General features: G+C 41.5%; 1 long non-coding RNA gene across 1 annotated transcript; it reads right to left on the bottom strand.

Moving 5' to 3' along the window:
* Nucleotides 1-15,771: 15,771 nt before the first annotated feature.
* Nucleotides 15,772-16,852, bottom strand: LOC121611914. The gene is made up of 2 exons (XR_006007124.1): nucleotides 16,620-16,852; nucleotides 15,772-16,294 (listed from the first exon to the last, which is right to left on the bottom strand). It is a non-coding gene; the product is annotated as an uncharacterized LOC121611914 (long non-coding RNA).
* Nucleotides 16,853-17,470: the final 618 nt, after the last annotated feature.

Here is a 17,470-nt window from a genome sequence, read left to right as displayed (position 1 = left end):
GAAGTTTGAACACTTTGAACCGAGTCTGAATGAGTCATACAAAAAAAAAAAAAAAAAAAACACAAGAAAAGTGCTTGAATATTTCAGAACGGAAAAGAATTCAGCAGAAATGGAGACAAACATACGGAAGCTGAGTGCTTGATGTTTAGTGTTATCTGAGGCCACGAATGAATTATTTCGTTTTCTCTGGATATCAAAGCTTATTTTCTCGTTAGAACGGGCTAATTTATCTCGTTATCTCGAAGACAAAAGGCAGATTTCTCGAGATAATGAGATAATCTATCACAGGAAAACGACCCTTGCTGCTCAAGCAGGTTAAAGCCTTTTAATGGCAGAGGTAAAGACGGTATTAAGGCCGTCTGGTTTGCTGGGAAACTCCTTTCCCACTGCGCATATTGACCCCCACAGCATCTCCATGTAGCCTTCAACTATTGACATGGCGTAGCTAATTCAGCAGGATGTCATAAAGATTGATGATGCAAGTTATGAATATTTCAGGAAGCTACCTTCTGATGTGTTGATCGATAATTAGTACTCCTTGATCTGACATTTTTAATCTTAAATCAGCTGCTACAGTTATGACACCATCTATGCATGTTGGCACGGCCCTCCTGATCTCTGATAAACAGTAATAAGAGGAAATATTTAACTTGTGGTCTTGATAACAACATTAAAAAAATAACTGTAAGCACATCAGTGTCATGTTCAAATGTGCACATGTGAACTCAGACATTTACCAAAGGAGAAGAGTTTAAGAAGACGGGTATTTACTTCCTTTGAAGTTAAACTGCATCAACTGTTTTGGAGTTTTGGTGCAGCAGAAACTGTGAACTCTGACTCTGACTGACTGAAAGCAACCAGTTGCTTATTCACACATTCAGCAGTTAAAGAGCAATGCTGAGTTAAGCGTCTGTTCGGGTGCTGATGTTCACTCTCATTGAAGCTTTGTTTGAAAACATCTGACTCTTTAGCTGCTAAACGTTCGACCACGATCACCAGCTTGTCTCTACCCGTTTGTACGGGCTGTCTGGTGCCGGCCAGGTTGCGCACAGTTGGTTTTTTGAGCTGTGGCCGAAAGCGACACTAATGAGAGCAGTAAGACTGAACTGAAACTGTAAGACTGCAAACCGGACAAACACAACAACGAGCTGAGAGACGGCTGAAAGCTCCTCACAGCTGAGGGGTGATAAGGCTCTGATCCGTCGCTTTAAAAATATTGACTACAGGTGCTTTCAAATCAACAGGAGCAGCAGTAAAAAGTTCCATAGAAGTTTGGTTTGATGATCTCATGAGGAAAAGACATCTTTTTTCAATAAGGAAGTGAAGGAAGCAAAAACATTTCAATATCACATTTAAATTACTGCTGCAGGCTAAATGTTGTCAGATAAGTTGTTACCTCTGCTGACTTCAATCAAATCACAAAAATCAATACAGGCGTGGTGCTGAACTGGCTCTCTGTGAATGAACTGAAGTCCTGTGCATGAAGCAGAGCGGTGTGCCTGCCCAGCACAGTCTGTGGTTGAACAGAGGCTAGAAAAATAATCACAGTTTGGAATCATTTCTAAATGCAGAGCAGCCAGCATGAAAAAAATAAGGGCGTTAATGTAATATTCCCCATCGATTCCAGGGACAAATGTGAGCGTTGACTGTGCGTGTGCGTCGTTCTCCCCCCGGCTGCTGCTATAAATACAGCGTGGATGCCACCTTAAAGTGATCTGTGACCACTCTCGGACCAGCAGGAATTACCACGGCGTCGTGAGAGTCTTCTGCACAAGTGAAGACAGCTGATAGCAGCAGAGGAGCAGCAGAAACATTAAGAGAAATAGTCGTTAATTACTGGGAAGGCGAAACTGTGCTGCTGTTGTTTCCTCTGTTATCAAGCAGCACTTCAAGGTTTGGCCGTACAGCAGGCGTATTGATGAGGAGTTTGATTTCTTTTTGTTGTCTGCGCTCTTCAGATCTGGAAACCACCTGTTGGAGAATCAAAGGTTTTCAGCTTCAGTGACATTGTTTTTATCGATGTCGTGTTTTCTGATCGGTTCCTGTTCGGGTGCATTTTTAGAGTTTTTTTCTTTAGTTTTGATAATAGTGTCTGTTTAGCATGATTGCACGTGTGCATCTCAAGTGCTAAAAACAGAAATATATCTGTCTGTTGCTCTAGAAAGCCTCTGTAAAAAATAACTTCTTGTTGGATTGTTCAAATTTAACACTTTTTAAGAGGCTAGCTTCAAGTGCATATGCGTTTTTTAAGGTGTTTCATAATTTAATGCCATGTGCTATTTGATCGATTTCTACTTTGTCCCACTTTTTCGTTCAGTTGTGCTGCCTCTTCTTATTCCATTGTTTTGATTGGCTTCTTTGCAGCCAACGCTGTCATAATGGTGCCGGCTTTAAAGTGACTTGAATCTCTGCGCGTCGCCCACAAGTGCAGGTTTACGTGAATATTTGATACCTGTTGTTTCACAGAGCTCTGGGTGTGAGGGCACAAAACTCCAAACAGAACTTTCTCGCAGGAAACGGCAGCTGCTTCCTCGGACACGCTGTGATACGCGGCAATAAAAATTTGGCTCAGTTTTTCATGTGCCGAGAAAAAACAATTTGGCCTCCGTCCCCAAATCACACACAAGAGGACTGCTGGTGAGAACCTGATGAAGACAGCACATTAGCGCTATGGGGGTAGTGCCCAAAACCCATAATATTCAATTAGTGGCGTGTCTTAGAACTGATCACCAAATGTGTGGAGATGCGTCCAAGCTGTGGAGGATGAGACACAGATATTTCTCATAGATGGCAGTGAGGCCCAAACATTTCTCCAGAAAAAGCTGATTCACTCTCTCACATATTTTTCAAACGTGCTTCGACATCCACTAATTATCCAAAATACCCCAAAACTTTTATGAGAAAGTAAACAGACATAATTGGTCACGACTCACTTACAGAACTCTAAATAATGCAGTTTCTGTTTATTTATTAACTTATTATTATCTCGTCCGAGATTACCATAATTGCACAAGAGGTATCTTACTGCATTTTAAGTTCATTGGCGCCAAAAACTTTTCTTTTTCTGCTTTAGAAGTTTCTTAAATAAAGGTTGTCAAATTTAATTACTCTTTACCTGTTGATGTTAGTGGTACATTATCATACATCATGTGATATATGTAAGTTATGTTTTTAACTATGTGTATATATACAGTTAGTCTGGGTAGTTTAGTCCAGAGGTTCCCAACCTCTGGGTTGAGTCCCCTCCAGTGGGTCACAAAATAAATGTGAGATGAGTCATTGGGAGGTCAATATTTTGTTGCATACAGTTGAAGACATTTTTAAGACTTGAGGGTTGATTATAAAGAGTTACCATGACAATTTAACTTGTATGTTTGGACAGAATAAGCCAACAACTCTTGTCAAGTAAAAATCTATATTAAATCTGAACAACAATTAGTATGAAACTATTTGAGGATGTGTATTAAATGTGTTATTATTTGAGACAATTGTTCACCTTATTTTAAACCTTTTTTTTAACTCCTTCTCTCCAGCCTGCATCTTGCTTCCTGACCACTTTTCCTTTGGGGATGAGTTCACGTCTTGTTTTATCTCATCAAATCAGCTCTACTGTGGAATCCAAACAACAACTGTGGCTTAAATGACGTCTTCTCTGCTGGAGCAACAAGCGTCGTACCTATGAAATCCATGAAAGATCAATGTTCTCTGCATGGACGAAGTCAGCAGAGACGACTGCCCTTACTGTTGCTTCCCGTTCAGGGAGCATCGCTGGGTCAGACACAGCATTTTCCTGCACAGTGTGAATGGAGATGAATCACTACAGCATGAATCTTAAAGCAGGTTGCACTCTGTGTGTTCGCTCCAGGAGTTTTTTTGTATCAATAACTTTTCCTTCCTTTAACCTGCTGTGGAAGGAGGACTCATCTCAACATATATTCCTGCTTGCTGTTGTCTTGAATGCATTGCAGATGTGTCCTTTGTTTTGCCTGCTCAGCTCTCTCTGTTCCCGGGTGAAAGCTCAACTGCCCTCTGAAACCATCTGTCCTCCCTTCACGTTTGCTGCACCGCTCAACTGAAAAGCTTTTCTACGCAGAGATAATTTTCCATCAGGGTCGACTCTCTAAATGCCTCTGCAGTTTATCCAGTAAAAGCCATTCATCAAACCTCTGCAGGTTTTATTGCAACAAAGAATAGCAGTAATTCGCAGCGAGTGTTCCCTTCAAATTTTAAACAAATGCAATTTCCGAGCCCTGACAGAGATGCAGGTGCGCTGATAAAAGTCTGCTTCACATGTTTGTGAGGGAGCAATCAGGCTCCTTTGGCAGTGACTCCACGAACGTTTGGCAGCCGGCGCTCGCGCTGCAACATAATGACTTGTTTTTTTCCAAGAGCATCCACCCCGATTCCTGCCCTCTCGTCCGGCTTTAGACTGTAGATCCAAATTTGTCTAAATGAAAGGCTATTAGCATGTGTCACACCCAATTATGTTCAGCATCCTTGTCTCTAATTGCATTCTGCCCGGCAACACAATGCTGGGAGATGTTTCCCTTCATTTTGTCGGACCACCCGGCTTGTGAGTCGCGGCTGTTGTGCGCAGTTGTTCTGAAGATTTGTTTTGTCACAGGAACAGAACAACAGAGGCTTCATCTGTTCTCTGCAGGAGACATTAAAGGATCATGTTGGATAAATGCTGCGCTCAAGCAGTTTGTGCTGGTGACAAGATGCTGCTTTAACACTAAACCATAAAGCATGTTTGACATATTAACTGCAATCCTGTCGCCTATAAACTCACCAGCCACTGCATTAGATACACCTCCACAATGAAATGTGATCCAATACAAGAGACAACAGCGCTGCCTTCAATTCTGCTTTGACGGAGCTCATCACTTTTCAGTTTTTCAGTTTAACACTGTCAGAAAGGTAATAATCCTACTTTATGTATATCACTGAAGTCACAGTGTGTGCTGGTGATGTACTGGATGCATTATATTGAAAGGCGTTTCCAATACTCTGCTCCTCTCCGTTGTGCAAATGCATTGGCCAAAATATTAGAAACACGTCTTTATAAAGCACAGTCCAGCTCAACACCTCTGCAAAGTACGACCTCAATAATAAACATAGTCAAAATAATACATCTCTGACAATGTGGCAATCACAACTGAACATGATCATCTTTGCAGAGGCAGACTTTGTGGCAGAGCTGTTGTACTGCATCACATCAGATTGTTCAAGAGATGTGGCCTGGGAGTGTAAGTTACAGTATGTTTTTATAATATTTATTTGCAGAGGAAATGCCGTTTTCTGAGCTATTTGGTCCACCACTATTTGTTTTGTAGCAATGAAATTCTGCAGTGACATTCATGATCCCCGGAGGACAAATACTGACTTGTAACAGCGATCCTGTGACTTTTCCTTTAGCGCCAGCATGAGGTTAACATTGTTGGATTTTAATGTCTCTAAACAACTGCTGGATCAGTAGTTCAGATTTTCACCCTTGTAATAAGCCAAAAACTGTCCATCAGCATCACCTTTTGGTCAAAGTCTGTCTAATAGTTTGATTTATGACTCTGTAAATTTAATGACAGACTTTAGTGCCAGATGGCAGATGCTAACTAAGATGATGAACATGGTAAACACTATATCTGCTATCACTAGCATCTCATGTTCATGTTAGCATTTTCATTATGAGCATGTTAGCCTGATGGTGTTAGCACTTGCTGTGCTTCAGATTACATTATATTCACCTTTCTGTCACAGTAGTCTACAGGTACTGAGACGACAAAATGCAGTTTAGCATCTAACTAGAAGTGCAAACAGTCTGTGGTTGGATTGTCCCTGACGATGTTGTGCACTCTCCAGAGAGGGTATCCATGCATGATTCAGGTGTCAGAGTCCTACACTGTGTACTCCAACCAAATCTAATTCATTGTCCGACAGAGAAACTGCATTTGGTCAGAGATGCATGCATGCTGCATACAAATACAAATATTTAAATGAGACAAGGCCTAAAAGGATCAGCACTAGAGGAAAGTTCTCCCTCTCTACAGGCTTCTCCTTGCCCCCTCACCATCCACCATGACTGCTTCTTTATGACTTCCATGTAGTGCAAAGATGTAGCACCTCCACCAGGGCATAAAACTTTACCACTGAATACAAACCAGGCAACAATTATGTTTTCCATCAAAACGCAGATGGCAATCCAAATTAATAATATATAAACAGTTTCAAGGAGACAGGGTTGATTCAGATGAAGGTTAATGTAGCAGCAAGCCTTTTAATCGAGACCTCATGTTGGCAAGAGAGAGGCTTTATTTAACCATGCTGCAACTCTAATTTGTACTTTGGTTGAATGAGCAAACACACAATAACTGTATTATTCTTCTCTCATTTAATCGCTGTTCAACAAGTAAAAACCAAAGTCCAAAAGTCATGAAACCACAAGCAACCAGGGGAACAGCACCTTTCAGAAGGTCAGGCGATAAAGCAGCTCAGCTTCATCACCACCATCTAACAATTAACAGCGCTGATCTCTGCGCTGATGCCAAGTCGTTACATAGAAGGTTAAGACCCTTTCTGACCTGCCCTGACCAGCTGACCAGTTCCCAGGTGCACAATCACATCAACACAGAACATGTAAATCCTTCCTCCACACTTTTTCAAGACAAAAGGAAATGAACATGTTCCAGCAGCATCACGCATTCAGCATCAAATTTACTGATTAATCTATTAAATTATCAAGTTCCAAGTAATACTGCTCTCATGCAGATCAGGAATGTTTCATTGTGAGCTTAATGCAAATATCTCAAAAGGGAAAACATATTTATCCTATTTTATTTGACCTTTTGAAGAGAGTTTCTGTACAATTTTGAGGAAAAACTGAAACAAAATCAGTGATATTTGCTCCATAAATTTCCCCCTGGATGTACAGCTGGAGTCCCTGTGGGAGTTTTAGAAGTGCAAACCCACATTACTGTAGATCTCTGCTGAAGTGACAGAACAGCTAAAGTACAATAAGCCTTGAAACGAGTGGGAACCTCTTTCTTAGCTCCAAGCAGCTCGCAGATGTATGTGGGAACTGCTAACCACGGGTACCATCACTCTCATCTGAGGCACCGTACTCTTCTTTCCAAAAATATTTTGCATTACCTTCCTGCTCTCTGCGCTTTGAGATCTTGAGACAGAGAAGAACACCGGCCGTTTGAGTCGAGGGGATTTTCCCAGTCGGAAAAACGAAAGGTGGGGAGTCACTGCGAGGAGACTGCACATACAAACTTTATGCAACATCTATAGAAGGCTGCATATAAAACCAAGAACAAAACATGTTTCATCATAAGGATGTCTACATTTTTTAAACATAAGTTTGCTTCTTTTTGCTCCGTTTCAAGCATTTCCCATCATTGGGAGCATTTATTCATTGCACACCAACTCCAGAACTGGCCCTCAAAACATCACAGCGGTGTCTCTGTACAGCAGATTCCCTGGTGAACGCGGAGGTTCGGCGCCATCTGGACCTTTGGACAGTCTCGGCTGCATTAGAGAAAGAAAAGGTCTACGACAGCTACGCAAATCTGAACTCTACATCAAAGCATTGAACAGTTTTAATAGAAACTTTTCCAGCCTCGCTTGCTCTTATATTTAGCACCTGTTTATGGGCTTCCTGTGAAAACGCAGCGCTCTCACGAAGACCCGGGAACACAGCGGGAGCGTAACCTCGCCGACGCAGCGGCTCCAAATAGCTGGCATCGGATCCCCGGAGGCTCCCCTACCATCTGCAACTCAACACCCACCAGCAGCCAATACGCTCGCTAACGCGGGTGGGGGTTAATTAATGGAGCCCTCGCACAGAAACAGCAAGCATATGCATTAATCATCTCATCTATATTTAATATTCAAAATGCTCTGCTAATTCCTGATGCATCGCAACAACATTGAGTTTCTTCACTTCCAAGAATCCAACCAGACCGGAGAAGTTAAACCCTGGATGCTGCTGATGACTCTCCTCTTGCTGTGTCAGTAAAGCAGTGAAAATGACCACATGGACACACAGATGTGTTTCTCTCCAGTGCTGCTGTGTTTTGCCAAGCTGGCAGCCGGTAAGGGCCCCGCGCCGCCTTTCCTGTCAGCTCATCCACCGTCTTTCCCTCAGATTTTTTGGATGACCCGATCCAGAGACAGATGGATCGAACCAGGCGCCCTTGTTCCCTCCCCAGGGTCGGGACAGCCTGCCAAATCCACTGCAAAGTTACTCTGAACTTGATTACAGCCTTTGTTGCAGGGCACTTTGTCAGCACACAAGCTGCTGACTCACTCATCAGGCCATATTGTCTGCTGCTGCCGTCTGTGACAAAGACTCGCTTAAGATCTTCACATGCAGCTGCTTGATGAGTTTGAGATATGTTTAGTTCTTTCTAATATCTTAGAATTTCATATTCTAGGTCGTCTATTCCTCAAAAGTTTTATTCTTGATGTTTCTTTTTTTTTCATTTATTATACTTTTTCTATTTTTATTCCAATTTTTTAGATACTTCTTTATCATGATTATTGTACATAGTATTTACTGTGGACCACAGTAAGTGTTATCTATGTTTTTACTGCTTTGCAGAACATTATGTGGGAGTATTTGCTATTATAATGAAATGAGCCTTATAGCTGTATATGTGTATGTACTGTGCATAGACAAGTAGCTTATTAGCTAAGCAGCATAGCTCAGAAAGACTATTATTTGCAAGTTTGATCATTTGAAAATTAACATAACATTACTAATCTTCAAATAATTACTTTAAATGAAATCAGAAAGGAAAATAGCATATACATGTTATGAGCAAAAAACAGTGAACTCCTGTTCTTATCAAAAAATACAAACAAACACAAACATAATTCTTCAGAAATTGTTGCATTTGTCACATCTACGTGTGCTGGATTAAAGCCTGCTCGTCCTTCTCCTTCCTGTAAGGAGGAAGTAAGTCATCTGCTAAGAGATCAGCTGATTTCACTCCTACAGCAGCATTTTTACCTGTGAACCAATCAACACGCACTACGAGCACCTTTCAAGTGGCACATACAAATCACAGCACTGTGTGTGAAGCCGTCAGCCTGTGCATCGTGTCTGTAAATGCGAATCCAGTTTTCCCATACGTCACCTCACACCATGAAACCAAGAAAAGACAAACGCATCGCAGCACTAAATGTTCGGAGGAGGACGGTGCGCTTCCTGTTGTCAGACAGAATATTGATCACTTACAAAACGCTGGATCACATTCAACGTTCAAAAGCATTTTTTAACAATACCGCACATGCACATGGAAAATACAGTGTGGTTACGGTTAAGGAAACGTTCATGGATAACTAACGGAGGTCTCCAGTATTAAAATGCACAATTGTCTCTGCATAAATGGCTCAACAGTGCCTGGAAATAAATCATGTGCTTTAGCCCATTTAGCCGAGCAGGGAGCAGCTAACTTCGCTTGATCCAACAAGTTATATTCATGGTCCTGCTGGGACAGAACGACCATCAACTCCACCGGACGATTTAACTCAGCATTCAACTCCATCTAACTTTCTGATCTCGTTGATTTAAAGGAAGTTCTGCTAACTCAAAATAGTGGAATAAAAGCCAAGACGCCATCTTAGCCTCTTGTTTATAACATCCACACACAGAGCTGAGGAGGCGACTTGTTAATTACAGATTCAGCTCCTACAGGTGCATTACATGATGGAGCTAAAGGTCACAGCTGCTTCACACAAACTGTAGGAGCCTGTATTTTTCTTGTCACATTATCATCTCAATGCTTCTCACGGCAGCATAACACCAGCGTTTTTCTGCTTCAGCGGCCGTGTGTGTGAGATCCGCTGCGATGTGAGACCACTAAGCTCGGTGACCTCACAGATCGGTCCCGTCGTTCCAAGTTGCAAAGCATAATTGCACATGCACTTCGTCCACCTTCAGCGCTCTTCATCATGCTATGCTGTAATTGCTGCCTTAGCGTAAAGATAGGTTCCCAGGAACTGTAATTGCTCTCTGTAACTTTGCAGGGCCGATCAGAAAATATAAACAGCGTTCAACACGCAGACGTCACAGATCAGCTTTGCAGAGGAGTCTCTCACACAAAGTTTCTAAAAAGCTTGTGATTGGAAAGTGGAAGTCTGAGCTGTCGAGCATTGTGTCATTTCCTCTGTCTTGCTAATCCAGAATATTTAATTGAAATCTAATGCAGCTCATTACAGTGCTGGTGAAAAAGTATGAGAGTATGACTCAAATGACGTGATCCAAAGCAGTGGAATAAGACTTAGCACTGAAGTGAAACTGAGCAGCTTCTAAGTAGATTCTAACATCCGCATGCTAACATGCTCACAACTATATAGACATATTGATGTTTAGTGGGTATAATGCTGCTATGTAAACCAAAAGTCTTGCATTATGGCACTCGAGAGAAGGTCCAGGATCACTCAAGTCATTCAGATTCATCGCGGCTAAAAGAAAGCATAACGTTACTGTTTGAACATTAGTGATGGTGTTTACTCCTCTTATGCCCTTTTCTTATTTGTGGAGGCAAAGATCAGCAGAATATAAACAGCTTGAAGGGATATATTGAAAGATATCACCTTGTATTCTGTTACTTGTTGTTATTCAAAATAGGATTCTTTAGGTAGTTACTGTCAGCAATTCTAATATACATACTTAAAAAACATGAGATTCTAGTGCCATTCTAGCCTGGATATCATGAGTAAATGGCAATAAAACCCTGTTTGCCCGATAATGTCCCAGTCACCAGCAGCACCTAATGGTTGGTAAAAAAAAAAAAAAATGTCATTACAGTGAAAAACTCCCCGTATAGATCCACGTTTCTTGTTATGTTCCCCGTCAAAGAGAAAACATTAAGAGGATTTAGGGATTATATCCCGTACACGCGGTGACACCGTGTGTCATCCTTTACATATTATTAAAGTTGGGAGGAATACATCATTTTTGTCATAACTGCCTGGAAAGTCAATGCACCACATGCAAGTCTCTATCGTAGGAAAACACCATTAATTTACTGCGCTGACTCCCTGAGGATTTCCCCGTGGGAAGCTGACTGCCAACAAATGAGACATACCAAAGTGTTCGCGATTTGCTGAGGCAACATCTTCTCCTAGAAGCTCTTTTGTTGCAAACATAGTCTTTATGAAGGTTTCTGTGACCTGCAGCTTTATTTTCATCACTTCTCTTTATTATATTTGACTTTATTTTCCCTCAGCCCCCACAAATTCTCATGGTGAGGCTTTTTTAACAATATTGTTGCAAAAATATTCAAAGAAAATAAACTGAAATGGATTTGATCGGCTGTGATCAGGAGGTAATTTCTCCCCATAAAACATACTGGACAAACAAAATATCTACAACACAATCAATCCAATATCTGTGGAGACATTTCACTAAAAGCCACATGCCAACCTCATGGTGGCGCTAGAAGAAGAGTCAGGCAATCGCTTAAGTTATTAAGATTTATCCTCCGGGTACCATAAGTATCTGCACCAAATTCCACAGTAATCCATCATATTTGTCAAGAAATTTCATTAAATGCCAAAACTATCAACTCAAAATGTGATTTTTCACCACAACTCTCACAATGCATTAATGTCGCTGCAAATGTAAACGTTAACGTTAACGTTTACTGGAAACAGGGTTTGTGTCCCTGCGTAGGGAGATTATTCTTTCCTTCACCTCTGCAGCCAACACACAGCTTCTCACCCTCATACAGTGACAAGCAAAGTCATAAAAAGCACATTATGTTTTCTGCACGAACCCACACACACAATAAGGTGGTGATTCGGATATATAGCACCATTCATCATCCTGCCGCCTGCGCTCCGTCAAAGTATTACTCATTAAAGTAAAAGAAGCAATGTGTATTTCTTGTCTTTACAAACTCTCTGTGGAGCGGAATGAGCACTTAAATTTAATTTGCCTTTCCTCCTGATAGTCAGCGGTGAGGTGAAACAAAAAGGTTTAATAAGGACTGTGGTTCTTTCCTCTGTGGTTCAACTGCTGCCATAAATACAGCTGTCCCATATGACCGGGACTTACAGCATAGCAGCTGTAAGACTGTGTCCCATGAGGTGTAAGAATAAACTGAAACCTTCCAGAAACTGCACTGTCTTTATTAAGTCAGGTACTTAAATTTTAGTTCCCATGTATCTCATCATTGTATTGCCTCTAAAATATTAAGCTGCTGTAAGTCTTTCCAGAGTTTCTGTCCAAAAAATGTCTCCCTGTGATGCAGAAATTCTTATGCAATGCAGAGGTTCTCAGTTGTAAAGAAGGCCCAGAGGGACGAGGAAGCGTCTTATCCACTTAAGTGAGGTGCTTCTGGTTTTGACAGGCGAACACCTGTGGGAGAGACAGCAGCGAGGATGCTGCTCTGGTCTGCGCATTAACGATTTACCCCAAGACACTGTCGCGCTGCGCCCAGCTGAATTATCGCTGCATTTTCTCTCTCTAGTGGATTGTCAGATCAGAAATCCAACCGAGTGGAGATGCTTGCAAAGTTAATGTGTGAGAATTCAATTAATTCAAGGCGCAAATGTCTAAAGATGAAGGTAAAAGTGATGTCACTGGTATACAGGTACACAACATGTGGGTCACAGCTGGAACTTTTTAGAAACTTTAAGTGGACTGAAGTGAAAAAGTGAAAATCAATTCACGAGCATCAAAACACACCTGCAGTACAATTGTATTATATCACCAATGTGTTGGAAATACTTCAATATAGTTCAAATGAAGCAAAATTGAAGTACACTTTAATAAAGCATGCTAATTAAATAAGTACATCTAAGTTTGGTTTATAATATACTTACAATAAAGTACTTTTTATAAGTACACTGAAATACTACTTTAAGCACTACAGAATTAGCACTCATTTTAATACATTTAAGTAAAGCCTAATGACATCTATTTAGAAGTATACTTTTAAAAAGTATATGTCAAACATGCTTTAAATTAAGCACAAAAAGTAAAAGTGTACTTGTACTGACTTGTCTATACTTAGACAATATACTTACATGTATATACTTAGAATTATGTTTCAAACTTGTGTATGACAATAAATGATTCCTGATTTCTTATACACTAACGTATACTACTGTTTTGACCTAGGTGGTTTATTTAACTTTACATTTTTTTAAAGTAATTTTCACACAGGAGCCAAAAGCTGCGAGATCCACGCACCACATATAGTCTCCATGATCTGTCACCACAACCTGGCAACCCCGATTCAAGGGGCGAGCACACGTTTACCCTCCTGGGTTGTTAGCACTAAAGCAAAACATGGATGATCTGATTGAAATCAGCCGTTTTCATTCACCATCAGTGGTTCATTCATAATCTCGGCTACCAGCTGACCATTAACATCCAATCATATCCATTCAGGTGGCCACAGGCGCCTTCAAACCTGACACTATTACCTTCATGCAGCGCTCTCCACCACCCAAACCTCCTCCTGTTCGCTACGCTTTTGGCATAAATTGTCAATTCTCTGATTCAAGCGACTAAATTCAGTTTGACGTCTTCTACTTCTTCAAATCCACACTCACGTTTTGTATTTTCATGCATCTGTTACTCCTCCTCAGAGCTCAGTCAGACCTGTTTATATTGCATTTGGTGTCTCTTAGCACCTCACTCAGTCAGCGCGTGTGTCTGTTTATGTGAGTGTGTGTATATTTATATATGCTTATGTAAGAGTGTGCGTGGGTGTTTTAAGGCAGAACCAATGAAGTGTATCCCTGCATTGTTTCACACCACTGAGGTGAGCTGACCTTCTGCAAGCTAATTAGAGTTTGCAAGAGCAGAGATAATGAGAGAGAAGCACGCCACGTGTGAAAAATACATGACTCTCGCATTTACCGACAAATTAGCTGCCTGGATGGTGTGAAACGCAAAACAACGACTGCTAAAGGTCAAAAAGGAGAGCAGCTAGATGGATATCCTCAGGTTTTCCAGCATCGCCTGTTTTCGCCTAAGACGCCTGGTAATTCCTTTACCTGTGGGGCCTAATTAGTCATCAGCAAGGATGAAAGATGGCAAGAGGTGGACAGACCTGGATGTTTTGACTCCTCCGCCATCGTCCCTGGAGCTGGATGATAACATCGTCGCCAGTGGCTGGCACTCATTACAGCCTGGACTGCGCTCCAGGACAAGGACTGCGACAGGAAGAAGAAAGAGCCCCCTGTCATTTATTCATATCACAAAAGTCATTATCCTGGCCCGCATAGCTGTCCGTGGCTGCACTCTGAAGTCCGAGAGAGCGCGGCAGACGTGTTCTTGATGGGATCGGGGGAACTGAAAATAAAAGATTATTCACTGAGGACGTCGAGAGCTCATTCCAGAACAAGACATCTGCCTTTTGAAATGTTATTCCTCGGTGAGAAAGGATTTGAAAACACAGGGCGCGACAGGTTTGAATTCATTCAGAAGTTTGAAAAACGTCTCATAAAACTGAGCCGGAAAAATGAATGAACCAAACCTGCTGTTAACGCAGTCTTTTCTCCCACGACTGGACGGCAGGTAATAACCACTGAGCTATGGTCAGTAATTAAACTGTAAGTTTGAAGAGTTAATCTTCATGTATTTGAATTCTGTTCATATTTGCAGATCAGTGATCTGCTCATGATCTCTGCAGTTCAGACTGAACGCGAAACAGGAACAACTCATTGCTGATGTTCGCTGGTGTCATTCGGACACCTCTTATCAGTGTTTCCAGTTGTTTTCCACCCAGTTGGCCTACGTTTTACTTAACTTGTGGATGGTTCTGATATTTTTTGCACCATTTGGGTGTTTTCCACCAACAGAAAGGCCCCTGCACTCACCTGAGTAGTGTGATTGAGTTAACAGGACCCTGAGTGACTGAAGACAATCAAAACAAATGTCAACAGTTATTTTCTTTCATGGCCTCTATTGTGAACCTTTCATCATTGTAACTGCGGTTTTTACTTGCTGAACTATACTGATAAAACCATATTCACACACATAAATGGGTGACAAATCAGAGAAGTGGCTCCGTAAGGTGTCGCCCACCACATGGGCACTGATCCAACAACTCTCTGGAGCTCCACTGGAGGGGTGGAACACCTCATGTGTTGGCCCTTCTCTAAGGGGACGAGTGGACCCAAGTCACCGGATCCTGTCACTGTGGGGTCAAGCATTCAGGCTCGTACCGTTCTTGTGGTGTACGCCACTCATGCACTCGTCAACTTGTCGAATATGGTGAGGATGACCCATGTGACCACTTTTTTTCTTCTCTCTGTAGGCCAGTGCCTGTACCGAACTCTCAGATGTCTTCCCCGTAGATCTGAACGCAGATGTCACTTCCTGTCGAAACACGAGCCAGGTGAGCCTCAGCTGAGTCTCTGTGACTAAAGTACCTGCCGTCCAACGATGAACCCTCTTTCAAAGTCGCTAACATCTTTTCCCTTTTCCTCAGTCCAATCTGGCAACGCTGGCTGTGTCTTTGTATGAACATGAAGTTTTGCGTGTGCCAGGCTGTTCGGCATGTTAGCGAGGTTTCCCTGCATGGATCTGCCAGGACATTACTTGAGTACCTGTCTCACATCACGCAAGGTTGAAACAGCTACGTGCAAATAAGACAAAGGTGCTAATGGGAGTGTAACCTTTTCCTCAGTCTATTCAGGTTTCTATCAGGTCCTGTCTATTCACTAGGTTCGGGTAAGGAGATTGGCGGTAGCACTGAGCATTTAAGCAACTGATTTCCAACCCACACAACACAACACACAGAATGTATTTTAACCGTTTTTATATGCAAATTCTTTTCCTTCAACTTAAAACATTCCACACATTGAACACTTTTTTCCACATGAAAGGAAAAATAAATTCACAGTATCAACTGAAAATTACCTGACCGGTATATTTAGAAAATAAAGACAGACAGACAGACAAAAAAAACCCTTTCCCTTTAAATGTGTTAAATTGTCCTTTTTATTCCCTGTTTTTCGTTGTTTACTAAGTTTGTTTACTGTCTTTCAGGGTCTTCTGATGAGAAACAGTTTTTTTTAGAAAAAATGCAAAAAAATAGAGAAAAATGAATTTAAAAAAAAAATACTGAGATCTCAGAAAAAATAAAGTGCAAAGGTGTCACTCCTCAGGACTGAGCCTGTCCTACCACGCTGGTATCCACACTGTGATCCTGTTGACTCAAGAGCCTCCGTGCAGCATGGCGGTGATGTGGTTTGCCGTTGAACCAAGGGCCTCCACGTGGCAGCAGCGGTGGTGGGGAATCACAGTTGAACTGATGACTCGTCCCTCACAAAAAAAATCCCATTAAACAATATCCATTAAACAATATAGCTCCAACAAAACATTACATTATTTTAACATCATAAGCTACGGCAACAGCTATGGAGCCGCGCTAGGCCTTACTACTTGACCGCAAGGGAGCTAGCACTCGTTAACTGCTCGTTAACTCGCTACCCGTTCACAGTTATGCACATTAATAGCATATCGTCATCACATCATCACAAAAACACATCTCAGTATCATTAAACTGTTAGCTATTCTGACTGGTTTTTCTTTTCCGATATCAAAGTAGGATGACACTGCTAACAGAGCTAACAGGCCGCTAACTCACCAGAATAGTCCAGAAAGTGGCGAAACACTCGTCCGAATCGATCAAGTTCACTTCTACCAGGTGCTACCAGGTAAGGTTACTTCACACTCCATTTCTAACAACTGTTCAATCATACATCAACACAAAACAGCACTGCATTTAGTCACCGAAGAGGACTCTTTGCTCTGCGACAGCACAAGTTTTTTCTTCGTTTCTCCTCTTTTCGTCCCTCAATTCACACACAGACGGAGAGCTGCAGGTGATGCGTTCAGGTAAGCTCAGAAATGTCATTACCTGGCGAGAAACAACTATGATGCATTCAAAGGGTTTTGGAAATGGAAGTGCAATAATTTTAACAGGGTTACAGGAGCGCTACACTATCAATCACAAAATTTGACTTTGGCCACATTGCACATAATCTGAAAGTGTCATGTTTTTGTACTAACATTTGTAACATAAGAGGAAAGAGGAAATAATCTTTGAGTTATTCTTTTTTGTGCCGCTGTGTCGAAAGCAGCCGCTCACTATCACTCCGAAAACTGAAGCTAGTGCAGAAATATCAGCATCCCTACTGCTGGCGTCAGAGCGTCTTTGACTCCACAGAAATCCAGAGAGAAAACTGTGAAAATTTCCCGCAAAATAGAGCCAATAAATGATTTCGATCACTTGCAGGTGATGCTATAGGTTCAGGGTTTGTGGCACAAAACTACCACGTGACTCATAAAAAGCCTCACAGTTCCTGTTATAGCTTGAAAACTGTGGCTGTGTGATTGTACACTGAATTAAATGCATTCTTTTATTGAAAGTGAACATTTTTATTTTCTATGTGTGTATATATATATATATATATATATATATTACACTGTGTAATA

The sequence above is a fragment of the Chelmon rostratus genome, chromosome 9, assembly GCF_017976325.1.
Source record: "Chelmon rostratus isolate fCheRos1 chromosome 9, fCheRos1.pri, whole genome shotgun sequence".
Classification (NCBI taxonomy): domain Eukaryota; kingdom Metazoa; phylum Chordata; class Actinopteri; order Chaetodontiformes; family Chaetodontidae; genus Chelmon; species Chelmon rostratus.
The sequence above is the reverse complement of the archived record's forward strand: the minus strand, read 5'-3'. Positions and strand labels throughout refer to the sequence as shown.